The sequence below is a fragment of the Pongo pygmaeus genome, chromosome X (assembly GCF_028885625.2).
Source record: "Pongo pygmaeus isolate AG05252 chromosome X, NHGRI_mPonPyg2-v2.0_pri, whole genome shotgun sequence".
Classification (NCBI taxonomy): domain Eukaryota; kingdom Metazoa; phylum Chordata; class Mammalia; order Primates; family Hominidae; genus Pongo; species Pongo pygmaeus.
Window position 1 is genome coordinate 94,176,479 of NC_072396.2, and position 8,015 is coordinate 94,184,493.

The following is an 8,015-nucleotide window of genomic DNA, read 5'->3' on the forward strand; positions in this document are numbered from 1 at the left end:
ACTATAGTACACCTGTTGTTAGATTCTAGTCTTATTATTTTCTACAATTTGGACCCAATTCTTTTTATTGGTTACAATCTGCAAATAATATATTCATTTTTTTCTTCGTTTTTTGCATTTGTATTCATTTGAAAGCACTGAAAGCTAAGCTGTGCTTTCATAAATCCCTGAGAACTGAAGCTAGACAATTTAATCTTCAGAAGAAAATAACAGCAACCTATTTATGTACATAAGCCACTTTCATACTTGCCTACTGATACATGGACTTCAGAGTATTGTGGACTATATTGATTTTCCAGAATTGTTCTTTTGTTTGTTATTACTTTTCTCCCTTTCTCCCCCTATTTTTTTCACAACAAATTGCTTTTATTTTGGTATGCATCCACATTTCAGCATTTAGTGGTCCTGAACAGAAAGTGGAAAGACACAGCAATTCAAGCCCCCCAATTTTGGGGATCTGCTGTGCACACTAGGTTCTTTCTTAATCCTTGCTGAGGAACTTGAGAAGCAGCAGCAGCACCAAAACCAAGGCATGCACCAGATTCAAGGTTCTTTTTGTTCCGGTTGTCAGATTCCAAACTAGACCCCAACGTATTGCAAGTATGACCAAATAAAAGCCCTGTTTAAAACTTCTTCATCTTTTTTTTTCTTTTTGAGACAGAGTTTCACTCTTGTTGCCTAGGCTGGAGTGCAATGGCACAATCTCAGCTCACTGCAACCTCCGCCACCTGGGTTCAAGCAATTCTCCTGCCTCAGCCTCCCAAGTAGTGGGATTACAAGCATGTGCCACCACATCCAGCTAATTTTGTATTTTTAGTATGGATGGGGTATCACCATGTTGGTCAGGCTGGTCTCGAGCTCCTCACCTCAGGTGATCCACCTGCCTCAGCCTCCCAAAGTGCTGAGATTACAGGCATGAGCCACCATGCCTAGCCAACTTCTTCAATTTTTAAAAGCAAAAGCAATTACAGGAAAGTAAAACAATTCACAAGGATCATGTGTACTTGCAAGTGTCTTCATGTTGTCTTTCTCCAAATTTAACCACCAAGGACTCTGAGAGCTGGCAGGTCTGAGTAACCCTGGTGACTATTCTTTCCACCTTATCAAAACCTGAGCTAAAAACAGTGCATCAGCTGATGACAGCAGAGGGTGGCAGGGCTGAGGACCCAATATTCATTTCCCAGGTTGGTGGAAAGTGAATAAGTATGTTTCCAAAACTAAACAAGGGAAATCAGAGGCTCTTCCTATCCTTGTCTGATGGCTTCTGGCCAAAGCAAGAAAGTGTCATGGAAGGTGTTGGGTGGTGATGGTGCAAAAAGCAGCTTGAGGAGAAGGGAAGAAAAAGTGCACCCCTTAATAAAGGTAGGGGAAAGAAGATATGGGGAAAGCCCTGAATTCCTCACTGAAGGCTAATCTCAAGGGGTAGCGGAAAGGTTACAATCTATGCTTCAGCCAAGGGCAGGAGTGGAGGAGCTTGGGGAGAGGATGATGGCTTGGAAGGGGCATCATTTAACCAAAGACAAAAACCACATGATTATCTCAATAGATGCAGAAAAGGCCTTTGACAAAATTCAACAATCCTTCATGCTAAAAACTCTCAATAAATTAGGTATTGATGGGATGTATCTCAAAATAGTAAGAGCTATCTATGACAAACCCACAGCCAATATCATACTGAATGGGCAAAAACTGGAAGCATTCCCTTTGAAAACTGGCACAAGACAGGGATGCCCTCTCTCACCACTCCTATTCAACATAGTGTTGGAAATTCTGGCCAGGGCAATTAGGCAGGAGAAGGAAATCAAGGGTATTCAATTAGGAAAAGAGGAAGTCAAATTGTCCCTGTTTGCAGATGACATGATTGTATACCTAGAAAACCCCGTTGTCTCAGCCCAAAATCTCCTTAAGCTGATAAGCAACTTCAGCAAAGTCTCAGGATACAAAATCAATGTATAAAAATCACAAGCATTCTTATACACCAATAACAGACAAACAGAGAGCCAAATCATGAGTGAACTCCCATTCACAATTGCTTCAAAGAGAATAAAATACCTAGGAATCCAACTTACAAGGGACGTGAAGGACTTCTTCAAGGAGAACTACAAACCACTGCTCAACGAAATAAAAGAGGATACAAACAAATGGAAGAACATTCCATGCTCATGGGTAGGAAGAATCAATATCGTGAAAATGGCCATACTGCCCAAGGTAATTTATAGATTCAATGCCATCCCCATCAAGCTACCAATGAGTTTCTTCACAGAATTGGAAAAAACTACTTTAAAGTTTATACGGAACCAAAAAAGAGCCCACATCGCCAAGTCAATCCTAAGCCAAAAGAACAAAGCTGGAGGCATCACACTACCTGACTTCAAACTATACTACAAGGCTACAGTAACCAAAACAGCATGGCACTGGTACCAAAACAGAGATATAGATCAATGGAACAGAACAGAGCCCTCAGAAATAAAGCTGCATATCTACAACTATCTGATCTTTGACAAACCTGAGAAAAATAAGCAATGGGGAAAGGATTCCCTATTTAATAAATGGTGCTGGGAAAACTGGCCAGCCATATGTAGAAAGCTGAAACTGGATCCCTTCCTTACACCTTATACAAAAATCAATTCAAGATGGATTAAAGACTTAAACATTAGACCTAAAACCATAAAAACCCTAGAAGAAAACCTAGGCATTACCATTCAGGACATAGGCATGGGCAAGGACTTCATGTCTAAAACACCAAAAGCAATGGCAACAGAAGCCAAAATTGACAAATGGGATCCAATTAAACTAAAGAGCTTCTTCACAGCAAAAGAAACTACCATCAGAGTGAACAGGCAACCTACAGAATGGGAGAAAATTTTTGCAATCTACTCATCTGGCAAAGGGCTAATATCCAGAATCTACAATGAACTCAAACAAATTTACAAGAAAAAAACAAACAACCCCATCAAAAAGTGGGCGAAGGACATGAGCAGACACTTCTCAAAAGAAGATATTTATGCAGCCAAAAGACACATGAAAAAATGCTCATCATCACTGGCCATCAGAGAATTGCAAATCAAAACCACAATGAGATACCATCTCACACCAGTTAGAATGGCAATCATTAAAAAGTCAGGAAACAACAGGTGCTGGAGAGGATGTGGAGAAATAGGAACACTTTTACACTGTTGGTGGGACTGTAAACTAGTTCAACCATTGTGGAAGTCAGTGTGGCAATTCCTCAGGGATCTAGAACTAGAAATACCATTTGACCCAGCCATCCCATTTCTGGGTATATACCCAAAGAACTATAAATCGTGCTGCTATAAAGACACATGCACACATATGTTTATTGTGGCACTATTCATGATAGCAAAGACTTGGAACCAAGCCAAATGTCCAACAACGATAGACTGGATTAAGGAAATGTGGCACATATACACCATGGAATACTATGCAGTCATAAAAAAGGATGAGTTCATGTCCTTTGTAGGGACATGGATGAAATTGGAAATCATCATTCTCAGTAAACTATCACAAGAACAAAAAACCAAACACTGCATACTCTCACTCATAGGTGGGAATTGAACAATGAGAACACATGGACACAGGAAGGGGAACATCACACACCGGGGACTGTTGTGGGGTGGGGGGAGGGGAGAGGGATAGCATTAGGAGATATACCTAATGCTAAATGATGAGTTAATGGGTGCAGCACGCCAGCATGGCACATGTATACATATGTAACTAACCTGCACATTGTGCACATGTACCCTAAAACTTAAAGTATAATAATAAAAAAAAAAGACTCGAAGAAACCAGGGGTGTAGGTAAAGCACCCTACACACCCAGCAGTAGTCTCACAGGCTGTGACCTGAAACCTTCACATCTACTCTACAGGCCCCCCAGGCTAGAGGGCTGTTGTTGCAGGGAGGGTGGGAGGTAATAGGTAGGCAGAGACCCCAGGCCATGTATCAGCAGCAAGGTGATTGTGTGATGTGTCTTTTCACAGTTGAGTTAGATGTGACCCATCAGTTATGATGGGAATCAATTTAAATAGACTTTCTTGATCCCAGAAGTTCAACTATGGGGACGGTGGTTACACTTGACAGGATGATTTGTCATAGCACAACTTATATATTTCAAATGGACAAAAAATTAGTATCATTTATAGTATCTTAAGATAAATTTCCTTTGAATGGGAGCTTTCTTTCCAGTACTTTGAGGTCTACAAGATGTATCTGGAAAATGTACTACTCTGGAAAATGAAGACTGCTTAAATTGAAGGGGGGGGAAAAGGGAAGGGCTTGTGGTTTTTCTTTGGGATTAATTGCTGTAACACTGTCCTTCAGGTGACTGAGGGAGTTTCATATTTTCTTTAGACATAATTAGGCACCAAAGCTCTTGCAGGACAACTTTGGTGCTATATGAATTCTGCCATTTTGCTAGCACTGATGTGGCTCTTGTGTCCACCACTCCATTAGAACTATTAACTCCATTCATTTTAATTTTTGTTACAAATCTTACAAAGCGAGGTGTTTCTGGGTATTTAGGTTCACATTCTATTCTCAGGCTGTATACTTGGTTTTCATAAATTGTCCTTGGAGGCCCAATTATCTTCCCTGTCCATCTTATAAGTGTCATGTCTTCGTCATCTTCTAGACCCCAGTTAACTGTGCCATCTCCTACTCCTTTCTTCGAGTTCATCCAACAGATGGAAATTGTAAGGGACTGTTACTCCCTAGCCCATGGTGGCTGCCATCTTAAAACGCTGTTGCCTGAAGGCTCGCCCCTTCTCTCCCCCTATTTTCTTCTCATAGGACATGAGACCACAATCTTCTAAAAATGACCTTTCCTAATAACTACAGACCTACCTGTCTAGGAATAAACCATCTTAGCCGTGAGAGAGAGGATGAAATCTGAGACCAAATACTCATTTTCTTCTAAAATGCTTTCTCCAAAAGATTTAATAAAAGAAAACAGGGGAAATGTGAAAGGAAAATATATAGGTCACCCAAAATCACTAAGTTAAAAAGTAAATTCAAGCTGAGAACTGCTTAGGGCAAATCTGCCTCCCATTGCATTGAAAGTCATCCCTCTGCTCACTGAGATAAATGCATATTTGATTGCTTTCTTTGGAAAGGCTAATCAGAAACTCAAAAGAATGCAATTGTTTTTTTCTCACTCACCTGTGACCCAGAAGCCCCCACCCTGCTTCAAATTGCCACTCCTTTCTGGACCAAACCAATGTTCATTTTACGTATATTGATTGTAGTCTCATGTCTCCCTAAAATATATGTAACTAAGCTATGATTTAACCACCTTGGACACACTTTGTCAGGACCTCCTGAGGTTGTGTCACAGTTGTGTATTCTCAATGTTGGCAAAATAAACTTTCTAAATTAACTGAGATCTGTCTAAAATTTTAGGGGTTCACATCACTCTCTCCTTGCTTGTAAGATTTCCACTGAAAAGTCTGCTACCAGATGTATTGGAGCTTCACAGTGTGTTATTTTATCTTTTGCTTTTGCTGCTTTTAGAATCCTTTCTGGATTTTTGATTTTTGGAAGTTTGCTTATTAAATGCCTTGAGCTAGTCTTTGGTTTATATCTGCTTGGTGTTCTCTAACCTTCTTGTCTTTGGATAATAATATATTTCTGTAGGTTTGGGAAAATCTCTGTTATTATTCCTTTGAATACACTCTATTTTCCTATTTCTTTCTCTCCATCCTGTTTAAGACCAATAGCTCTTAGATTTGCCCTTTCGAGGCTATTTTCTGGATCCTGTAGGCATGCTTCATTATTTTTAATTTGTCTATTTTGACTGTATATTTTGAAATAGGCTGTTCTTCAAGCTCACTAATTTTTTTCTGCTTTATCAATTCAGTTTTTAAGAGACTCTGATGCATTTTTATTATACCAGTTGCATTTTAGCTCTAGGATTTCCCCTTAATTATTTTTAATTACTCAAATCTTTTTGTTCAGTGTACCTGACAGGATGCTGATTTTTTTCTCTGTGTTATTTTGAATTCATTTATATCTTCCTTAAAACAGCTGTGCTAAATTCTCTGTCTTAAATGTCACATGTCTCTGTTTCTCCAAGATTGATCCCTGGTGCCTTATTTGGTTCATTTGATGAAGTCATGTTTTCCCAGATCATGCTGCTGCTTGTAGATGTTTGTCTGTGTCTTGGTATTAAAGAGTTAGGTATTTATTGTAGTCCTTACTGTCTGGGCTTGTTTGTTCCCATCCTTCTTGGGAAAGTTTTCCAGATACTTGAAAAGACTTGGATGTTTTGATCTAAGCCATATCTGCTTCAAGCGGAACTCCAAACCCAGTAATGCTGTGGTTCTTGCAGACTCATAGAGGTACAAGCTTGCTGGTCTTAGACAAGATCTGGAAGAATTATCTGGTTTACCAGACAGAGACGCTTTGTATTAGTTCATCTCATGCTGCTAGTGAAGACATACCCGAGACTGGGTAATTTATAAAGGACAGAGGTTTAATTTACACTCAGTTTCACAGGGCTGGAGAGGCCTCAGGAAACTTACAATCATGGCAGAAGGGGAAGCATAAACGTCCTTCTTCATGCAGTGACAGAAAGAAGTGCCAAGCAAAAGGAGAAAAAGCCCTTATAAAATCATCAGATCTCATGAGAACTCACTATCACAAGAATAGCATGAGGGTGATTGTCCTCCCGATTAAATTACCTTCCATCGAGTCCCTCCCATGATATGTGGGGATTACGGGAACTACAATTCAAGATGAGATTTGGGCAGTGACACAGCCAAACCATATCATTCCACTCCTGGCCCCTCCCAAATCTCACGTCCTCACATTTTGAAACACAGTCATGCTCTTCCAAAAGTCCCCCAAAATCTTAACTCACCCCAGCATTAACTCAAATGTCCAAAGCCAAAGTCTCATCTGAGACAAGGCAAGTCCCTTCCACCTAGGAGCCTGTAAAATCCAAACAAGTTAGTTACTTCCTAGATACAATGCAGGTACAGGCGTTAGGTAAATACATCTGGTCCAAATGGGTGAATCAGCTAAAACAAAGGGGCTACAAGCTCCACTCAAGTCTGAAATCCAGTAGGGCAGACATTAAACCTTAAAGTTCCAAAATGATCTCCTTTAACTTCATGTCTCACGTCCAGGTCACACTGATGCAAGAAATGGGCTTGTATGGCCTTGGGCAGATTTGCCCCTGTGGTTTTGCAGGGTACAGCCCCGCTCCTGACTGCTTTTACAGGCTGGCACTGAGGTTCTGGTGAAATGGTTTTTCTTAAGGCTTGTTAAGATGAACATAACACTCTGGTGTAATTCAAAATGGTTACTTTCCCCCTCTCCCTGCTGAAATCACAGAGTGCTTTTTCTCTGATATTTACTGTGAGAAACTTCTTGAGTTACTGGAGGTAAAAATCACAAAAGTGTGGGTTCCACCTATCGCTGGGTACACCTAGAGATTTTACCCCCAGGTTTGTCCACACTGAGTCTCTACTAATTTGTCAAATGCAGTTTATATTTTCCTATACTGGTATTGGTTCCTACAGAAGTTTCTCCTCATGGGTTTCTGGTTCAGTAAGTTGGGATTTTCTTTGTATTTCTACCTACATCTCCAATTTTGGAAGCAGCAATTTGCCCTGTCACCTCACTTATCTGAAGAATCTAAGAAATATTGTTGATTCTGTAGTTTGTTTAACTTGGTCACATCTTCCAAACTCCTTGAATGTCTGTTGGAAACCAGAAACCAGTTATATCTAAGAAACTATTTTGTTAGATATTTAATCAGGGTTATGCTAACTTTATAAAATGAGTTGGAAAGTTGTTCTTTCTCATCTATTTTCTGAAAGTGTTTCCTCAAATATTTGATATAATTCACCAATGAAACCATTTTGGCCCAAAATGATTTTTTTGCATGTTTGTTTAAAATTATGGACTCAGTAAATTTGACAGTTGTGTTTGGGTCAAGTGTCTTCCAAATAATTTGTTCATTTTTTTTAAGTTGTCAAATTATTGGCATAAAGT

At 39.7% G+C, this 8,015-nt stretch overlaps 1 pseudogene; it reads right to left on the bottom strand.

Annotated features, from left to right (window-relative positions):
- Positions 1–4,314: 4,314 nt before the first annotated feature.
- LOC129024849 (ubiquitin-conjugating enzyme E2 variant 1-like) lies at positions 4,315–4,750 on the bottom strand (annotated as a pseudogene).
- Positions 4,751–8,015: the final 3,265 nt, after the last annotated feature.